Below are 21,395 nucleotides of genomic sequence, written 5' to 3' on the forward strand. Positions count from 1 at the left end.
AATTTTGAAGAACCTCATACAGACAAACATTGTCGAGGTGACTGCTTCTATTTGGATAATATGTATCCAACATGTTGGTCTTCAAAATGTCGGTACTGTTTGGCTCCTTTTCCGCCAAATACTCAATTTCCCGCACAGGTTTCAGAACTCGATTACGCGTTGCAGCAAGACCAAGACTCGCCCAAACGATACTCCTGGACTTGGCATAGAGACTTGCTGAAGACAACTGGTCAGAGCATTCATAAGCTCCAATTTCTCGATGCGACAACATCTTCAGACTGAAACAGTACAACTTCTTGCTGAGGCTCTTTTCATGGGAAATGTCCTCCCACATATCCTTCAATTCTGTCTTCTCTTTTTTGGTGATGTAACATGTCAAATACCGAGCCACAGCCATACAGTTATCAGCCACAAACTGTATATCCATGTTAGCATTCCACATGGACAAAATCACCGGGTTGTAGTCGTTGATGTACTTGGACTCTTCGTTCCTCTTCAAATTGTATGTGTTTTTAGGTGATTTCTTCATCACATTATGTCGCAGCGAAGACATCAAACTGTTTACTCTTCCTTTAGAAATCACCGGTCGTGGAAAGCCGAAACGACATTTGGTGTAGAACTTGTCCTTGTTTCGGAATTTACGACGGCAGTACTTTCCACATCGATGGCTTTGGAAACGCAGAACTTTTTCTCTTAGGCTTTTCTTCTCCTTTGCGTTTGGAACAGCACACGTAGAATACTGTTGGATGAAACTCATCACTGAGTCTTCTGGATCCGTTCCAAATTTAGGTGCATCCTTGATCCACAGCAACATATGTATATGAGGAGCACCTCTTGCTTGGTACTCCTTTCTCCAGAAGAAATCCAACACCTCTCCAAGAGGTGGATTCTTCTTATTCATGATGAAAGACATCATAGCTTCAAATCTATGATTGAAGTACCTACATACATTGACTGGATCCAAAGAGCACAGTTCTCCGGGTGTCTTGAATTCGATGTTATCTACATTAGCAATTGCCTCTCGTAGAAATTCAAGTAAGTCTTCCCAGCCATACTCGGCACAGCTCAGAGTGAGGAACCATGTGGGAGTACCTAAGTTCCTCAGCATACATTTTAAATCACCATGACGACGGTACCAGTACTCATTAGTACCACGCTGACACGCCATGAGATTAATCAGGTGAGAATCCAAAATACTGTCTTGGACATTGACTTTATCCATAAAGTCACTTGCCGAGATGTTTTGCATGTGTATACCACTTTTCAAGATGTGGTTCACTGCATATGACAGTCCAGACAGATCGCTTTCAAACAGGAGATGAAACAAATAAGGAATGCATTGTCGAAACCTAGCATCTCCTGCATACAATCGCAAAGTCCGGTATTCAGAAGCAGGAATTTGATGAGGTCGCTCATCATATCTTCCTCCCTGACCTGTTGGAAAAAGCTGTGGGAAACACCGAGCTTCCAAACTTTCCTCCCAAATACTAATGGGACTCCCTTTGGCTTGTTTCATTTGAAACAACTCAATAGCATTCCCCATGACTTCCTTGGAATGCAAAGGATGAACACTATAATGTTCATATATTTCTTCACTAGTAGAGGGTTCTACTTTCTCAATTTGACCAGCACACAAATCGCTATCCTCTTCCTCACTTACTTCCTCTTCTGCAACATATACATTCTTATAGTATTTATTATTTTTTTTCAAATACAATGTTGCCTTTTTAACTTTCCTAACATCTACTAAATCTTGCCATATTTTCTTATTCTTTGTCGGAACCCCATTAACTAAGATAACCAGAGGTTCCTCTTCCACTTTTTCTACTCCAATTGTGTTAATGTTTTTCTTCAAATCTAGAGGCAAATAAACAACTCTTCCCTTTAATCCTCTCTGTAAATCTGATGGAGGCAATTTCCCTGTCTTTGGCTCCATTCTTACAATAGCCTGAAAGGGATGGATACTTTGAATCAAAATAGATTCATAAGTATTTAAATCCTTCAATTCAGAAGGAATCTCAACCAATTCCAGATTATTATGAACTGCTCTAGCAGGCATCTGGTTTTGATTTAATTTGCAACAACAATAAGTACACACACGTTGATCCAATCCCAAATCAAAACAATTTTCTACCATCAAGTATGTTGCGAAATCCTTCCATTCACTATTATTTTCCCTTACACTTTTTGCATATAAATCCACTAACTTAGTCTGATTCTTATAATAAGTGCGTCGACAACACACACAAGTGAAATTTGGCCTCTCACTTGATTTCACCTCAAACGTCGCAATTTCCCTCTGGATATTATCTGTACTGGAAACCTGTACACTATCTTCCACATTACTCTCTTCTTCTTGGTCAATTTCAACATTCTCCTCTTTACTTCCAAAGTAACAAAACTCAATTTCTTCACATATATTCTTCACATCTATTTCAGAACCATGCAAAAGAGCAGCGCATAATTGTTTAAGCATAATTGCTGGACTCTTAGCATAATACAACATTCTAACTAATTTCCTCACTTTATTATGATGCACTGCTAGCATCCTGAAATGATGAAAAACACTCTGGCATACTCTCCTGGAAAGACAAGCCAGTGAATGACCATGCAAACCTGTCACTTCTCTCACTCTGCAAGGATCTAATTCTTGCAACAACCTTATTTTCTGCTTCAAACTTTTCTTATTAAATGACCGTACAAAATCACAAAGCAAATTGATGGAATCCTGTCGCACACTACAAATACTACTACACTTCCAGGTGTACACAGGACCCTTAGCACGTCTTCCTAAAACCTCATTACCTAACACCTCTTCTGCCTCTGTTGTCACAAGTTTTTCTTTTTCAACTGGACAACCATCTTTCACTTCATAAGCACGACCACTGGTGTCAACTGCATGCACCAAATCATTATCCTGGAAATAACTCTCCTCATTAAAAAATGCCTCACAGCTTGAACTATGCATCCATTCTCCAGAAAAAACTTCCCAAAAATTACTACGATTAACTATTCTCTTCCATCTACTATTTCTTTTGAAATCATAAATTGCCTTGTTTAGCTTCCTAATTCTATTGATTATCAAAATAAATAACTTACGTTTAATTTCAAATGCCTGATCAATAACTTTCTCAACTTTTTTTTTTTCTCTTATAAAAAACCACTTTATGTTGACCTTTCTTAATATTTTTTAACAAATTGGCAATTATCCTGTTGCGGAACATTCGTTTACGAATGTCCCTAAACTGTTGTTTCCTTCTACTATCATGCACAGAGTTATCTCTTGCTCTAGCAGTAACATTTTTGATTGGCCTTTCCTTTCCATTTGAATTGCTTCTCTTTTTATGGACTGAAACATTTTCTGTAGTAATATTTTTTTTACTACACATATTTCTTATGAATGTTTTTGTACTCTTACCCGGTGCTTTCTTCGTGACTTGACAAATCTTTTTGTTAGAGGACTGCTGCTTCTTTTGATTCACCTGCTGTCTTTGACGTTTTGCAGCCTTTCTCTCTCTTTCTTTCGTTGGCATGGTGAAATGTTGAAATGATCGGCAGTTGAATCTGTGGTAAAATATATTAAAAAATGTTATTAACCACTATTACCAAACAGTAAATCAATAACAGTGATCAAAAACTTAACACACTACTTGACATTTTAAATAGAAGATTTTTTAGTCCTTGGCAAATTTACAATACAGAAATAGCAGAAAAGAAATGGAATTTATATTCATGTTACCTGTGCTATTTTATATGTGAATCTGATCTAATTTTATGAGCATATTTTAATATTTTATTGAAGACACTACACATAACCTGTTTTTGAAGGTGTCTTTATTTTTAAATTAAACGGTTTACACTTTTACTTTTTATTTATTATAAATTTTAAAAATAAATGTTTATAGTTCCATAGGCTCAAGCAGGTCATTTTCCCACCCTATGTCATATAATTCGGACAAATCTGCATCCTCATCACGCTCTTCTTCATCCTCAGGATTTAAATCATCCAAGGGATCAACATCCACTGATGTTTCAATTACAAGTTCAATGATGAGGTCAAAATCAACTGATTGCAGATTGTCGCTCATGTTGATGTTGTCTTTATCTTTAAAGAAAGATAACAACAATGAGATGTTGCAGAGTAAGAGACAAATCTCAGAGATTATAATAGTAAAATTGTTTAACAAGAGTAACATTTTGCAGCTATTATTTAGCCATGTCCAGCGATGCTGAGCAGGTGAAGCCTATGTCTAATTTTTCCGTGAACAGGACTCATCTCTTCTTAACCTTGGATAAGCCTCACCAACTCTGTGTCCCCTGCACATACTTAAATGTAAAGGGGCAGATTTATGTTAAATGGCACATCCCCAGGCATGCACCAGTTAACGTGCACCGCTGCTCTGCCACCCATGGTGTGCCGTATTTACAATCAGATAGGAGAAAGCTGCGTCAAAACCCTGCGCCTGCTTTAAGCAGGCATAGGTCTTGACGCAACATTGTGGAGATGGGGCACCCCTGAGCCTTGCTTGAGCTGCATCGCACTTGCGATACAACTCCAGCAATGCGCCACCTTTACAACACAGATACGTCACGCATCTGTGCCATTTTTGCCCCATGCTGCCCCGCATTGTAAATGCAGCACACCATGGGTGGCGGAACAGCGGCGCAGGATGACTGGCACATCCCTGGTGATGCGCCAGTCATCATAAATCTATCCCTAAGCTTCTTATCTTGTTACAGATGAACCGCCATATGTACCATCAAACTATTTTGCATTTCCTAAATAGCAAATTTTAAGGAATAAATAGCAATTCTTTACCATTCCTAATTTGCAATGAGCAAATTGCTAATTGCAAATTACCCATTCATTTCCATGGGCTAGGAGGCTCATAGGAATGAAGGTGCAATTTGCGATTAGCAATTAGCTTATCGCAAATTAGGAATTTTTCCAAAGGTGCAGGGGTGTCTCAAGAACACCCTGCTGCACCCCTGAAAAAGAAATTTGGGGGCATATGGCGCACATACATGCCCTAAGGGCATGTATTGGTGTCATATGGCACCTTTTGTTTTTTTTAAAAAAATGCTTTTTGAAAAGAATTCGCAAATTACCACCAACTAGAAGTTGGTGGTAGTTTCCAAATCCTTAATGTCATTTTTTACATATTTTTAGTTTGATACATTGCATTTAAGAAATCGCAAAATTTGCAAATCCTTCAGTGCAATTGCAAAATAAGGAATAGCAAATTTTGCTATTCCTTATTTTGCATCAAACTTGTTTGATACATACCATTTGTCTAATTAGCATTCGCAAAGGCCGAAATTCGCAGAATTTTGATCTTTGCGAATGGTAATTAGCTTGATACATATGACCCCAAGTGAGGCCTGTCTTGCAACATGGTGCATCTTTTGCATCACTGCTGCATCGGTTTCATGTGGCACGTTTTTTTTACACCATGACACATCTGCCTAAATGCATCAATTTGTAATTTTCTCGCCTCATAGCAAATCTTTTGCACCGCCACTGCATCATAAAAGTGACGCACAGTGGCGCAAAAGAGACATACACCTATCATAAATCTGTCTCTACCATTTTAAATGATTAATCCAGGATGACGATAAGGTGTGGCCTATCCAGAGGTTTGTTTATGGTGAGGCCTACTCAGGATTGCAGATTAAAGTTACGCTTGATAAAGAATACAGAGGAGATAATACATGTAAAGGCCTACCAATGAAGTAAGTAATGTCCACTTTATTGCGCCAGTCATCATAAATGTATCCCTAAGCTTCTTATCTTGTTACAGATGAACCGCCATATGTACCATCAAACTATTTTGCATTTCCTAAATAGCGAATATTAAGGAATAAATAGCAATTCTTTACCATTCCTAATTTGCAATGAGCAAATTGCTAATTGCAAATTACCCATTCATTTCCATGGGCTAGGAGGCTCATAGGAATGAAGGTGCAATTTGCGATTAGCAATTAGCTCATCACAAATTAGGAATTTTTCCAAGGGTGCAGGGGTGTCTCAAGAACACCCTGCTGCACCCCTGAAAAAGAAATTTGGGGGCATATGGCACACATACATGCCCTAAGGGCATGTATTGGCGTCATATGGCACCTTTTGTTTTTTGGAAAAAAAGCTTTTTGAAAAGAATTCACAAATTACCACCAACTAGAAGTTGGTGGTAGTTTCCAAATCCTTAATGTCATTTTTTACATATTTTTTGTTTGATACATTGCATTTAAGTAATCGCAAAATTTGCAAATCCTTCAGTGCAATCGCAAAATAAGGAATAGCAAATTTTGCTATTCCTTATTTTGCATCAAACTTGTTTGATACATACCATTTGTCTAATTAGCATTCGCAAAGGCCGAAATTCGCAGAATTTTGATCTTTGCGAATGCTAATTAGCTTGATACATATGGCCCCAAGTGAGGCCTGTCTTGCAACATGGTGCATCTTTTGCATCACTGCTGCATCGGTTTCATGTGGTACGTTTTTTTTACACCATGACATATCTGCCTAAATGCATCAATTTGTAATTTTGTCGCCTCATAGCAAATCTTTTGCACCGCCGCTGCATCATAAAAGTGACGCACAGTGGCGCAAAAGAGGCATACACCTATCATAAATCTGTCCCTAGCATTTTAAATGATTAATTCATGATGACGATAAGGTGTGGCCTATCCAGAGGTTTGTTTAAGGTGAGGCCTACTCAGGATTGCAGATTAAAGTTACGCTTGATGAAGAATACAGAGGAGATAATACATGTAAAGGCCTACCAATGAAGTAAGTAATGTGCACTTTATTTCGCCAGTCATCATAAATGTATCCCTAAGCTTCTTATCTTGTTACAGATGAACCACCATATGTACCATCAAACTATTTTGCATTTCCTAAATAGCGAATTTTAAGGAATAAATAGCAATTCTTTACCATTCCTAATTTGCAATGAGCAAATTGCTAATTGCAAATTACCCATTCATTTCCATGGGCTAGGAGGCTCATAGGAATGAAGGTGCAATTTGCGATTAGCAATTAGCTCATCGCAAATTAGGAATTTTTTCAAGGGTGCAGGGGTATCTCAAGAACACCCTGCTGCACCCCTGAAAAAGAAATTTGGGGGCATATGGCGCACATACATGCCCTAAGGACATGTATTGGCGTCATATGGCACCGTTTGTTTTTTGGAAAAAAATGCTTTTTGAAAAGAATTCGCAAATTACCACAAACTAGAAGTTGGTGGTAGTTTCCAAATCCTTAATGTCATTTTTTACATATTTTTTGTTTGATACATTGCATTTAAGGAATCGCAAAATTTGCAAATCCTTCAGTGCAATCGCAAAATAAGGAATAGCAAATTTTGAATTAAGGACATTTTAAGTCATTTCCACATGTGCAGTGTTTTCAAATTATGATTTGAAAATCGTTTTTGGGGAAAAGGAATGGTTTGCAAATTTATGACAAGGACATAATGGTGTATGCTTCTCTATAAGGCATTTCACTGTCTCTGATGTCATTTTTCCCATATTACATTATAAGACCTTTCCCCATGGAGCACATTCCTTGTAAATATGCTCCCACCTGTGCATGGTGAATTTAGATTTTGACTGTTTGAGTCACATAGCCATGTTAAAAGTGACCCAAAAAAATTGCAAACGCTTTAAAAAAACACATTCATGTGTCTTAAGGACATTTTAAGTCATTTCCCCGTGGACAGTGTTTTGTAAGTGGCGCAAAAGAGGCATACACCTATCATAAATCTGTCCCTAGCATTTTAAATGATTAATTCATGATGACGATAAGGTGTGGCCTATCCAGAGGTTTGTTTAAGGTGAGGCCTACTCAGGATTGCAGATTAAAGTTACGCTTGATGAAGAATACAGAGGAGATAATACATGTAAAGGCCTACCAATGAAGTAAGTAATGTGCACTTTATTTCGCCAGTCATCATAAATGTATCCCTAAGCTTCTTATCTTGTTACAGATGAACCACCATATGTACCATCAAACTATTTTGCATTTCCTAAATAGCGAATTTTAAGGAATAAATAGCAATTCTTTACCATTCCTAATTTGCAATGAGCAAATTGCTAATTGCAAATTACCCATTCATTTCCATGGGCTAGGAGGCTCATAGGAATGAAGGTGCAATTTGCGATTAGCAATTAGCTCATCGCAAATTAGGAATTTTTTCAAGGGTGCAGGGGTATCTCAAGAACACCCTGCTGCACCCCTGAAAAAGACATTTGGGGGCATATGGCGCACATACATGCCCTAAGGACATGTATTGGCGTCATATGGCACCTTTTGTTTTTTGGAAAAAAATGCTTTTTGAAAAGAATTCGCAAATTACCACAAACTAGAAGTTGGTGGTAGTTTCCAAATCCTTAATGTCATTTTTTACATATTTTTTGTTTGATACATTGCATTTAAGGAATCGCAAAATTTGCAAATCCTTCAGTGCAATCGCAAAATAAGGAATAGCAAATTTTGAATTAAGGACATTTTAAGTCATTTCCACATGTGCAGTGTTTTCAAATTATGATTTGAAAATCGTTTTTGGGGAAAAGGAATGGTTTGCAAATTTATGACAAGGACATAATGGTGTATGCTTCTCTATAAGGCATTTCACTGTCTCTGATGTCATTTTTCCCATATTACATTATAAGACCTTTCCCCATGGAGCACATTCCTTGTAAATATGCTCCCACCTGTGCATGGTGAATTTAGATTTTGACTGTTTGAGTCACATAGCCATGTGAAAAGTGACCCAAAAAAATTGCAAACGCTTTAAAAAAACACATTCATGTGTCTTAAGGACATTTTAAGTCATTTCCCCGTGGACAGTGTTTTGTAAGTGGCGCAAAAGAGGCATACACCTATCATAAATCTGTCCCTAGCATTTTAAATGATTAATTCATGATGACGATAAGGTGTGGCCTATCCAGAGGTTTGTTTAAGGTGAGGCCTACTCAGGATTGCAGATTAAAGTTACGCTTGATGAAGAATACAGAGGAGATAATACATGTAAAGGCCTACCAATGAAGTAAGTAATGTGCACTTTATTTCGCCAGTCATCATAAATGTATCCCTAAGCTTCTTATCTTGTTACAGATGAACCACCATATGTACCATCAAACTATTTTGCATTTCCTAAATAGCGAATTTTAAGGAATAAATAGCAATTCTTTACCATTCCTAATTTGCAATGAGCAAATTGCTAATTGCAAATTACCCATTCATTTCCATGGGCTAGGAGGCTCATAGGAATGAAGGTGCAATTTGCGATTAGCAATTAGCTCATCGCAAATTAGGAATTTTTTCAAGGGTGCAGGGGTATCTCAAGAACACCCTGCTGCACCCCTGAAAAAGAAATTTGGGGGCATATGGCGCACATACATGCCCTAAGGACATGTATTGGCGTCATATGGCACCTTTTGTTTTTTGGAAAAAATGCTTTTTGAAAAGAATTCGCAAATTACCACAAACTAGAAGTTGGTGGTAGTTTCCAAATCCTTAATGTCATTTTTTACATATTTTTTGTTTGATACATTGCATTTAAGGAATCGCAAAATTTGCAAATCCTTCAGTGCAATCGCAAAATAAGGAATAGCAAATTTTGAATTAAGGACATTTTAAGTCATTTCCACATGTGCAGGCTTTTCAAATTATGATTTGAAAATCGTTTTTGGGGAAAAGGAATGGTTTGCAAATTTATGACAAGGACATAATGGTGTATGCTTCTCTATAAGGCATTTCACTGTCTCTGATGTAAACACTGCACATGAGGAAATGACTTAAAATGTCCTTAAGACACATGAAAGTGTTTTTTGATTGCCTTTCCAGCATGGTTGGGTCACTTTTAACATGGCTATGTAACACAAACATTCAAAATCTAAATTTGCCATGCACAGGTGGGAGCATATTTACAAGCAATTTGCGCCACAGAGAAAGGTCTTACATTAAAATGGGAAAAATAACATCAGAGACAGTCAATTGCCTTATAAAGAAGCATACACCATTATGTCCTTGTCATAAATTTAAAAACAATTCCTTTTCCCCAAAAACGATTTTCAAATCATAATTTCAAAACACTGCACATGGGAAAATTACTTAAAATGTCCTTAAGACACATAAAAGCGTTTTTTGATTGCCTTTGCAGCATGTTTGTATCACTTTTAACATGGCTATGTAACACAAACATTCAAAATCTAAATTTGCCATGCACAGGTGGGAGCATATTTACAAGCAATTTGCGCCACCTAATTCATAATTTTCTCCTTAAAGCACACTATTCTCTATCTAAATTAAAGAAATATTTTCTCACCTTAGCAAATACTTTGAGTTTGAAAACAGTCTCAGAAACACATCAATTTGTTTTCAGCAGAGCAAAAGGTATGCACTCCAGAGTCTGCAGCTATCAAAAGCACAGAAATGCTGTAATTCTTCACACATATCTCTCATGTCACCCAATCAAAACTCTTCCCTCACTTTTTTTCAAATGAAAACCCTTCCCCCCTCTGCCATTTCATGCCTTTTCTGCATGGCAACCACCTCTTGGAAGACCTCTGGTGTTTGCAAGTTCACACAACAATGTTGCAATTGAACTCTGAACTCTCAGTGCACCTGCGTATCCACTGCAATCTTTCATTTAATGATTTTTTATTGACCATTCAAAATACATCTTTCAAAGAACTCATCCATGCACCCTAACTTTCTGTTTTCAGCAATCAAAATCCACCAATCACTGTTACTGCTTCATTAACACAGAAACTCCACAGTTTTTTTCATTTTAAACTCTCATTTTTTCAACTGCCATTTCATTGCCACACTTCATCTGACTGCAGGAGAACCTTCTCTCACCATGTTTTCTGTCTGGATTGTTGGACATAGTTATATCCACTGGGCTCACAGGTATGCTGAGAACAGAAAATTACCTAACCTCAATTTACAAGATGTGGAAATTAAGTGGTTTGGCCACAGAGGATTAAAATGTCACCAATTGATACCATTGGTGAAAACCTTTATGCATTTGCCCAAACCTGACCTGTTAATTGTGCACTGTGGAGGTAATGATTTGGGCACTTTGACTGGGGTAGGTCTGGAAATGCTTTTAAAGGACACCTTTGAGCAATTGATGGCACTTTTTCCTCAGACTGCCTTGGTATATTCAAATATATGCCAAAGACAGAAATGGAGGTGGTCAAACCAATTTTGTCCACAAATTGAGAAGTCGAGGAAGCATGTAAACAAATCTGTTTCAGCTTACATGAGAGACCATGGAATGGGCTCCATGTACAACAATAACTTGCGTTACTACATGCAAGATATCTACAGAGGAGATGGAGTTCACTTCTCAGATGAGGGCAACAGAATTTTCACTCTGAATTTAAGACTGTGCATTGGTACCTACTTATAAGTACCCAAATGTACCATAAACCCAAAAGCTCTTCTCAGAGCTACCCTACATCTGATCACTCACAATTATTATTTTACTCTAACTTTTTTCACTAATTTTCAACAAAGTACGCTCCCCGGGGCGCTACCCGGTACGCGAACCGGGAGCTAACCTCGCGAAATTTTTAAAAAAAATGTTTTTTTTCGTACATATAAGCCTCCTCAGCCACCCTCACAAAACCTAGGGGGTCAAGATAAGTCTACCGTGCCCCCTTCTACCCATTCTGAACATTATTTGCCCTCCATTTTGTATCTTAATTCGACCGAAACACAAAATGGTGGACTCCCGTAACGCTTAAGGTACGCGAACCGGGGCGCTCAACAGTTCGCGTACCGGGTCGCTCCCTGGGAAGCGCACCATCAAAAAAGGTGGGAAAGTAGTTTACAGAAAAGCCACTGGAGACAATTTCACCAAATATAGATTAGCTCATACTACATACCAATCCCTACCATTTTCACAAATTTGATTGGAATTCCATTTAGCCATTTAGCCTGTAGACTTCTCTAAATACCCTGAGGTAAATTACTTCTCAAAACACATCTGAAGTGTTGGAATTGACAACCAATTAAAATGTTACTTTCATTTTCTACTTTTTTTACCTGACATTTGATTGGTTATGTACCTGAATATATATAAAAGAAGAGAATGAAACACAGCCATTTTGACTACTACTTCCTGGTGTACATTTCAATTGGATTTTCACTAATCACTTCAACTTCTTTCTAAAGGTAAGTTGTTATTTTAAAAACTGAACTATATTGTGCACTATCAGTTAATATGGTAAACTTTTTCTGATAGTTATATACTATCCCTCTGTAATAGTTATAGATTTAGATAGACTTCTCTGTTATAGTTATGGATGGAGTTAGGCTTCTCTTTTATAATTATGAATTTACTTACGTTAAATCACATACACTTTTTTATATTCCTACTTCCACTCTGATACTATACACTGCCCAAAGATAAATTCACTGATAAAAAATGCCTATCTAAAATTAATCCCAACAGTGCCCTATCTCTACTAATATATATTTTTTTTATCCAAATTTCAGGCAACATGGAAGGCGAACAGAAAGTTTCATTTCAAATTGTCCTGCAAGAGAGCAGCCAAGAATTAATTGATCCAAATTATATAGAATTTATGGATGAAACTTGGGACCAAGAACTACTGCAATGTGTGCAAGCAGTGGATGACCTCCTTCAAAATGAGGACATTTTACACCCTCATAGATTACAAGCTATGTTCAATGAAAATGATGACATTTCAGACAGTGAAATGTTAGAAATGTTATTAAATTTTGAAACACAATCACAATAATAAATAATTCCTTAAAAAATAAAAAAATTAAAAAATAATCAACAAAACCAACAATCAATTAACATACAGTATTTGAAAAGTCTATCATTCATTTTTCATTGCAGTACGCTGCCCAGAACGCTTCCCGGTTCGCGGACCGGGCGCTACCCACGCAAAAAAACAAAAAAAAAATGTGGTTTTTTTTGCCCCGCGGGGCCCTTTTAAAACCTCCACATTAAACCTAGGGGGTCAGGGAGGATCTAGTATGCCCCCTTATGGTTATTTCCCCCTTTGTTTTGGCCTCCTCTTGTCTCTCAATCCTACCGAGAGACAAGATGGCGGCCACTCCGGACTGTTTAGAATGTTGACAGACACCGGAGAACCAATCAGCTTCGCTACGTGAAGTTCCGGTACGCGTAAGGTCCGCGAACCGGGGCGCTGCCCGGTCCGCTGTTACAGATATATATCTTTTTTTAAACGTTAATTTCTCAAAATCCACTGGAGCACATATATTGAGACCTACAAAAGGCACATCGGGCTACCAGTCCCTACAATTTTGCCAAGTTTCGTGCAAATCCATTCAGCCGTTCGGGCTAAAATTGAGGCCAACCGCCCTATGGAAAACTCAATGTTAAAAACACGTTTTGGGACCCCCCTTTTTTCTCGACCCCCCCTGGACGAACCCCCCCCAAATTACCAGGGGCTGCTCAGAAACAAAATGTTCCATTTTCCAGAAAATGTCAGCCAATTCCGTCCACAAACGCCAAAGTTATTAGACATAGAATTTTCAAAAATCCCATAGAGAAAAAATCCTAACTATATATACCTACTGGCGACCGCCAGTAGGTAATATATATATTTATATATATATATATATATATATATTACCTACTGGCTTCACACGTGTTATAGTTACTGAACATTTCCCTCATACAAAACCATTGAAATTCCCCCGTTATAAAACTCGTGCACCCGCAATACACTGCTAATGACGTCACATATTACATCACTCATGACATCACTGATGACGTCTCAACTAAAATCACTGATGACATCATCCAGTAAATGTGTGTCTTTCTGAAAAATAAATATTTTTTATATATGAATATCTAAAGCTCAATGGAATAATAAATGGGTAAATAAGTGTCTGAATGGATGATTTGTTTTGTAAATTTGATTGTATAACTGACTTATTAAGAGTATCTTAGTGAATACATGTATTAGTGAGTAATGTTTAAATATTTAAATATCTGTAACAGTGTCTCACTTTGTGTATAAGAGGCTGCATGGGTTGGTGAGTAGCTACATGAGTGTGTATATTGGTTATTAGTTGTTTTTGGAGTATGAGTATGAGTGTCTGTATGTGTTTTGAATACAGCATGTCTGCAGGACTGTATGGGCGGATTAATGTGTGTATGGGTGTGTTAGTGAGTGAATGACTGTCTCAATAGTGTCTTTATGAGTAAGTACATATGTTTTAAACTAGTACATGTGAGTATTGATCTATATAAGTGAGTATATATGAGAGTGACAGATTGGATGAGTTCCTGTATAAATAAGTATGTGTTTCTATAAGTGATTGCTTCATAGAGTAAATATGTGTAAGTTGCTGTAGAAGTAAGTGTAGTGGTGTGTGTATAGCTGTATGTGCAAGTAAATGGATGTTTGATACTTTATTTGTATGTGTGAGTAACTCTATGTATGAGTGTAGGTGTGTAACAGGATCTATAGGTGTATGTGTATATATGATGAGTGAGTACATGTATGAGTGACTATATAGAACTGTTGGTAAATGAGTGGATGTGGATGTAGATTTTGGAATTACTGTATAGGTTGTTCTAACTGGTATTGGTATCTCCATTGTTTTAAACATTTTAGTTTCTATTTTCCAATGTTTGTATCAAAGGTAATATTAGGGTGAGAGGAGGTCTGCCACTCTTTCACAAGGATGATGCCATCAGTGATGTCATCAGTGATGTCATTTGAGAAGTTGTCAATGATGTCATGATTGATGTCACTGACCATGTCATGAGTGATGTAATATGTGACATCATCAGCAGTGCATTGTGGGCGCGCAAGTTATAGTTAGCTGAACTAACTATAACGGGGAAATTTCAATGGTTTTGCATGAGTAAAATGTCCAGCTAACTATAACATGTGTGAAACATATGGTTTATTCAGTAAATTTCTAAGGTTTTTTAAACGCTAATTCCTAACTATAACTAAGTGTGGGCTGAAAATCCGTTCCCTTCACAAAATTTGCAAATGTTTGTCAATTTCAAGGTCCGCGAATCGCGCGAATTTGTCAAAGAATTCGCAATTGGTGAGTTGTCAGATTTTTTTTTTCTTGGCCGCGCTTCAAAAATACAATCTTGCGCGTGCGGCGTTGACTTACCATGATTCTGAGTTCGCCGAGTGGTTTTCCTCCCGGTTTGCGTGCGCAGCACCATTTTTGATCTTGCTGCGTGATCGCACAAGACTTTTCGACCGCGACTACGTCATGGCGTGATCGCACAAGACTTTTCGACCGCGAGTACGTCATAGCGTTCCGCCATCTTGCATTGGGAGACTTTCAGAACACGAATACGTCATAAGGGCCCGCAATCGTGCAACTGTGATTCCTTTTACTGTATGCAATGATATAATAAATATTTACACCATTGGGAACAAAATGGGTGGCATAATTCAAATACAAAAATTATGGGAACAGGTAGTGGAGTTGAAAAACGACCTACCAAAAACTTGCGTGATTAACACGCTGAGTCATCAACGTGATGGCGTGCACATTGAAGGGAATTCAGTGGCTGTTGAAGCCACAAAGGGGGCTGTTCACACAGCTTCCATAGTTGCGCACACTCGTCCAACAACGAGAATAGACGGTTAGAATATGGTGGCTGTAATTGCTTCACGCAAAAACAGCACAGCAGTGCCTAAGAAACTTCCACTCAAATACTCCTACAAGTTACATGCGAACAACATTCCATATGCTCAGATTCTTGGAGTGGGAGATAGAGTGTTTTCAAATATGGATCGTAGGCAGTAATTAATCATTTAAAGCACACAAGGGCTCGGGCTCCGCGCATTCAGGGGTAATAGCTACTATTTCTTCATTGCAACAGTGCTATTGGTGGCCTGGGATCAGAAGTCAGACTATTGGATTTGTCTTGAACTACAACATCTGCAAACGAATGCCAGGCTACACAATCACAACACCCGCGCAGGTCCCATTGCTAGACAGCATCAGACTGTCCACTTGATCGTGTTGTGTAAAGTACCACTGCGGCCCCTCAAATTTTGAGGTGGCATAAAAATATATCTTAGTGGCAGTGGGTCCTTGCTCAAGTTTCCTATAAGTATGACCTCAAAGCTTGGCTGACGCTCAAAACTGTTATAAAAAGTTTTTCGAGTCCACAACAGGAGTTACGCAATCAACGTTACACCCTGACTGTGGCCCCACACTTGGCTCTTGAGTCTACTAAGAGGTCATGGAAGGGATGGACGTAGTATTGCAGTACTCCTCTCCAAGGCCATCCTGAGGGAATTAAGGTAGAGGAGAGTAAGGACTGGGGCATAGAGCAATCCTTAACAGCTAGGGTATTTGGCTGGGCATTAGTGGGGTCAAACACTTATATGGATTCAGGGGGCAATACACACTCAGCCAAGAAGCTCTCTAGGAGGTGTCACCCCATTTACAAATGTGGGAACCTGATCATACATGTGAAGGCACAGTGGCGGATGAACACCATTCTGTATCTATGATCGTTTGGCTGTTTTACAGGAACTAAAGGAAACAAAGAAACAAACAAGTTGAGGTAATCACGGCAAGTCCTGTCTGAATCCAAAAGTCGTGGATCTGGGCAGAGAGAGAAAAAGATCGCGGACATAAAAGAATTTGGGCCCTCATACAGAAATACATGTGCAAAGTCCTTAATGTGAAAGGAACAAGAACTGTACTTTTGCCGCATCCTGCCGTGATAAAATCACCACACTAGTTTCAAATGAAAGAATCAACCAAAACCTATGTTGCCAATACTGAGCAGTAGGCTTCATGAATTCCACAATAATAGACATCCCTCTCACTACTATTCAAGAAATTCAAACTGAAAGGCTCATCAGGTTTGAGAAATCAAATCCATGGAGTGGGGGACTATGCAACAATGCAATGGAACCAGTTCTCCTTGAACCAACCTTTCAAATTCAAAATAAAAGTCAAGACAACACTCAAGTTGCAATTTGGCCAAAATTAAATGTGTACACCAACGTTTTTCAACAAAAGCATCAATTAATAAAAGCTTCAACGTTTTTTCAACAAAAACATCGAATAAAAAATGTTTTAACGTTTTTCAACAACAGCATCAAATAATAAATGCTTCAGTTTTTCAACAAGAGCATCAAATAATAAAAGCTTCAAAGTTTTTCAACAAAAACATCAAATAATAACTTCAACATCTGAAAGTTTTTTCAGCAAAGACATCAACTATTAACTTCAACATTTCAATGTTTTTCAACAAAAAGAGCAGAAATAACTTTAACTAAATACGATGCAATTTCAACAATTGATCTTAAAGCTACTGGCTATTTCATTAACTGTGATACGTTTTACAGGGCTCCACGTGAACAGGAAGCGACAGCCAGCCCAAAAACAAACATGCAAGTACAAACATTTGAACATTTTTCCTTTCCAAAAGATACAGACCTGGCTTCACCATAAGTAGAACTATGGGGTATTTCTGGGTTCATCTTTTTCTGTTCTGGCTTTGCTTGGAGCTAGCTTTTAGTATGAATCTTAGTGGACACTTTCTACAACACAGGATCAACATAAAACTGAAGCCACGTCCATTTTCAATTCAAATGCAAAATAGACTTATAAATGTATTCGACCTGAACAAACCTTTATATTCTAAATGATGTACTTAATCATCCAGTTTTTAATTCTGATTAATGTATTTTGAACTTTCATTCATTTTCATTTATCTTTATCATTCATTCAGTGATATCATTACCTTCAGTAAATTTTTCTGAAAATTGGGTGTATAATTTGCTGTCTGTTTTAGGAATAATTGCTACATTTTCAGATCATGAAACGTTAGAGATTTATTCATATTTCAACACTTTATACCTGTTACCTTCATTAAGGTTATCAACTCCTATAGAATTAAAATGCATCTAGAAATGTGGTTGTTTAACCTCATCGCTGCTAGCGGTTTTCCCGCTGTGCGCGGCGTTTTTAAAAAAGCCGCGTTACATGACGAGCTCAGCTCGTCATGCGCGTACGAGCGTCGCAACTCATGACGAGCTGAGCTCGTCATGAGCGGGGAAGGGGTTAAACACCAGTAGGAACATTGCCAAACACCACCAAACACCATCGCACGGGGGTGGGATAGTTGACATACATCAGCAGGGGCAACATTAGATGCGATTTACAACACAACAGGACAGACCCAGTTAGGAAAGTATGGGTGGTTTGGCCTTTTTGACACAAATACCTGTCACAAAAATTCTTCTTGAACGTCACCAAGGGACTCAGTATACATAGGCCAGCACCACGTTATGTGCAGATAACATCCAGAGGTAGTGTAATCCTACAGTGTAGTGAAGCTGTGCCTTTTTAAAAAATTCAATGTTTACGGCAATTTGAAAAACAAGCTTGTGCTGCACTTATATTTTTCATTTTACATCAGCAAAATGTTTGTTTTCTTTTCCCCAAAATAGCACTCTTAAATACAGACTGACCCTTTTTCCTTTTTGATAAATTTTGTCTTTCACATACAAGCAGTGTGACACACCTTGGGACTACCTTGAACAGGAACTATGCCTCTCATGGATTCAAATATTTAAAAGAACAGCCTGAAAAGACTGCCACGTACCTGTTCTCTGATGCCTGTTTCTTGCAATGAAGAATGCATGGCCATCATCTGTCTGACACTTTCAAAGGAAAGCGTCAGTGTTATAGTTAGCTGGACATTTCACTCATACAAACCATTGAAATTTCCCCGTTATAGTTAGTTTAGCTAACTATAACTTGCGCGCCCGCACTGCTAATGACATCACATATTACATCACTCATGACATGGCCAGTGACATCACTCATGACATCACCGATGGCATCTCAAATGACATAACTGATGACATCACTGATGACCTCATCTAGTGAATGTGTGTCTTTATGAAAAATAAATATTTTTTTATACGTATATCTAAAGGTCCATGGAAGAATAAATGGGTAAATAACTGTCTAAATGGATGTTTTATTTTTCTAAAATTGATTGTATAACTGATTTATTAAGTATATCTTAGTGAATACATGTATTAACGAATAATGTTTAAATATTTAAATATCTGTATCAGTGTCTCCCTTTGTGTATAAGTGGCTGCAAGGGTTGGTGAGTAGCTACATACGTTATTAGTTTGTTTTTTGAGTATCAGTATGAGTGTCTGTATGGTTTGGTGGGGGATATTACTTAGCGCATAGATGCATGAATGAGTGACTCACTGTTTGTATGTGTTTTGAAGACAGCATGTGTGCAGGACTACATGGGTGGATAAGTGTGTGTATGGGTGTGTTAGTGAGTGAATGACTGTCTCAATAGTATCTTTATGAGTAACTACATATGTTTTAACCTAGTATATGTGAGTATTGATGTATATAAGTGAGTATATGTGAGAGTGAGAGTTTAAAAGAGTTGCTCTATAAATAAGTATGTGTTCTATAAGTTATTGCTTATGAGAGTAAGTATGTGTACGTTTCTGTAGAAGTTAATGTAGTGGTGTGTGTGTATAGCTGTATATGCAAGTAAATGGATGTTTGATAGTTTATTTGCATTTGTGAGTATGTGTGTGAGTAACTCTATGGATGAGTATTGTGTGTAACAGGATCTATAGGTGTATGAGTACATATGATGAGTGAGTACATGTATGAGTGACTATATAGAACTGTTGGTGAATGAGTGGATGTATATGTAGATGTTGGAATTACTGAATAGGTTGTTGTAACTGGTATTGGTATATCCATTTTTTGGAAAATGTTAGTTTCTATTTTTGAATGTGTGTATCAAAGGTACTATTAGGGTGAGAGGAGGTCTGCCACTCTTTCACAAGGATGATGTCATCAGTAATGTCATTTGAGATGTCATCAGTGATGTCATGAGTGATGTCACTGGCCATGTCATGAGTGATGTAATTAGTGACGTCATCAGCAGTGCATTGCGGGCGCGCGAGTTATAGTTAGCTAAACTAACTATAATGGGGGAATTTCAATGGTTTTGTATGAATGAAATGTCCAGCTAACTATAACATGTGTGAAACCTATGGTTTTTTCAGTGAATTTGCAAGGTTTTTTAAATGCTAATTCCTAACTATAATGTGGGTAAAACCTATGGTTTTTTCCAGTGAATTTCAAAGGTTTTGTAAATGATAATTTTTAAATGGATACATTTTTGTATTTCTTTCTTTTTATACTAATTTCCTACATTTTTCTTATAAATATTTGTATTTATTTTATTTTTTAAGTTATATTTCATATTCTTAATGCAAAATAATAACAAAAGTAAATTGAGTTTTTTAATTATTATTATTTTTTACAATATATTAAAATTAAATTCTATTTAATACCTTTTTCATAGTTTTTTTGGGGATAATTGTACCGTTCGCATGTGGTGATCGCACCATACTTTGTATAGCAAATCGTACTCTGTGCGTACCTGCGCATACGTTACGAATACGCTTTGACGTTGCACATCGCATCAATGCACCCCGTACACAAAAGTCGCGAAAGTTTTTAATTGTTTAAAAACATATATTTAAGTATTTAGTGTACATACTAAGAGAAGCCATTATCTGTGATAATTATGAAAATAGTTTGTTTAACTTTAAATAAGCGTATATTACTTTTAAAAGCAATTACGCAAATCGAGGCGGGACGTCATACGTACTCGCATCGTAAGAGCACCGTAAGCACACTGAGTAAGCATACGCAAAGCCATGTGACTTTCAAAGAACCAATGTAATTGGTTCATAATACTTCCTATTGTAACTGTTGAAAGACCCCACCCATTTTAATCATTCTTCTTTGACTTTTATTGAAGAAACACCTTTTTCTAAAGGATCTGTGTTTTCATTGTTTTATCATGGCTGCCCAGCAAGAAAACACTTCACAGCGCTCTTCTGAGGAAGAATTTGTGGCAGAAAATCCACCCACAAAAAGAAAAGAGGATGTGATATGGATTTTTTTTTCATTTCCAGCAGGTGAAAAAAAGGTAAATGCTGCAAAAGTAACCTGCAAAATCTGTTCTGTTGTACTATCAAGAGGGAATACAAACAAACATTATTTCTTCGGGACTGCAAGCATGGTGAGGCATATCAAGAAACAGCACCCTGTAAATTATGCCCATGCTGCTTGCACAAGAGTCAGGGAGGACATTCCACCAGCACAACCAAGTACTTCAACAGGATCTGCAAGTCCACATCCAGACATCCGTCTAGATTTTGCTGATTTAATAATTCAATCTAAATTTTGTAAACAACTATTATGCTACGGCGAACAGTCAATTGATTTAATTTGCAGGAGAAAACAGCAGCACCAGTGCTCTCTGCGTTATTATTTTTTTTATTTGTTCCTGTTAATAGCTTTTTTG

The sequence above is a fragment of the Lissotriton helveticus genome, chromosome 7 (genome assembly GCF_964261635.1).
Source record: "Lissotriton helveticus chromosome 7, aLisHel1.1, whole genome shotgun sequence".
Classification (NCBI taxonomy): domain Eukaryota; kingdom Metazoa; phylum Chordata; class Amphibia; order Caudata; family Salamandridae; genus Lissotriton; species Lissotriton helveticus.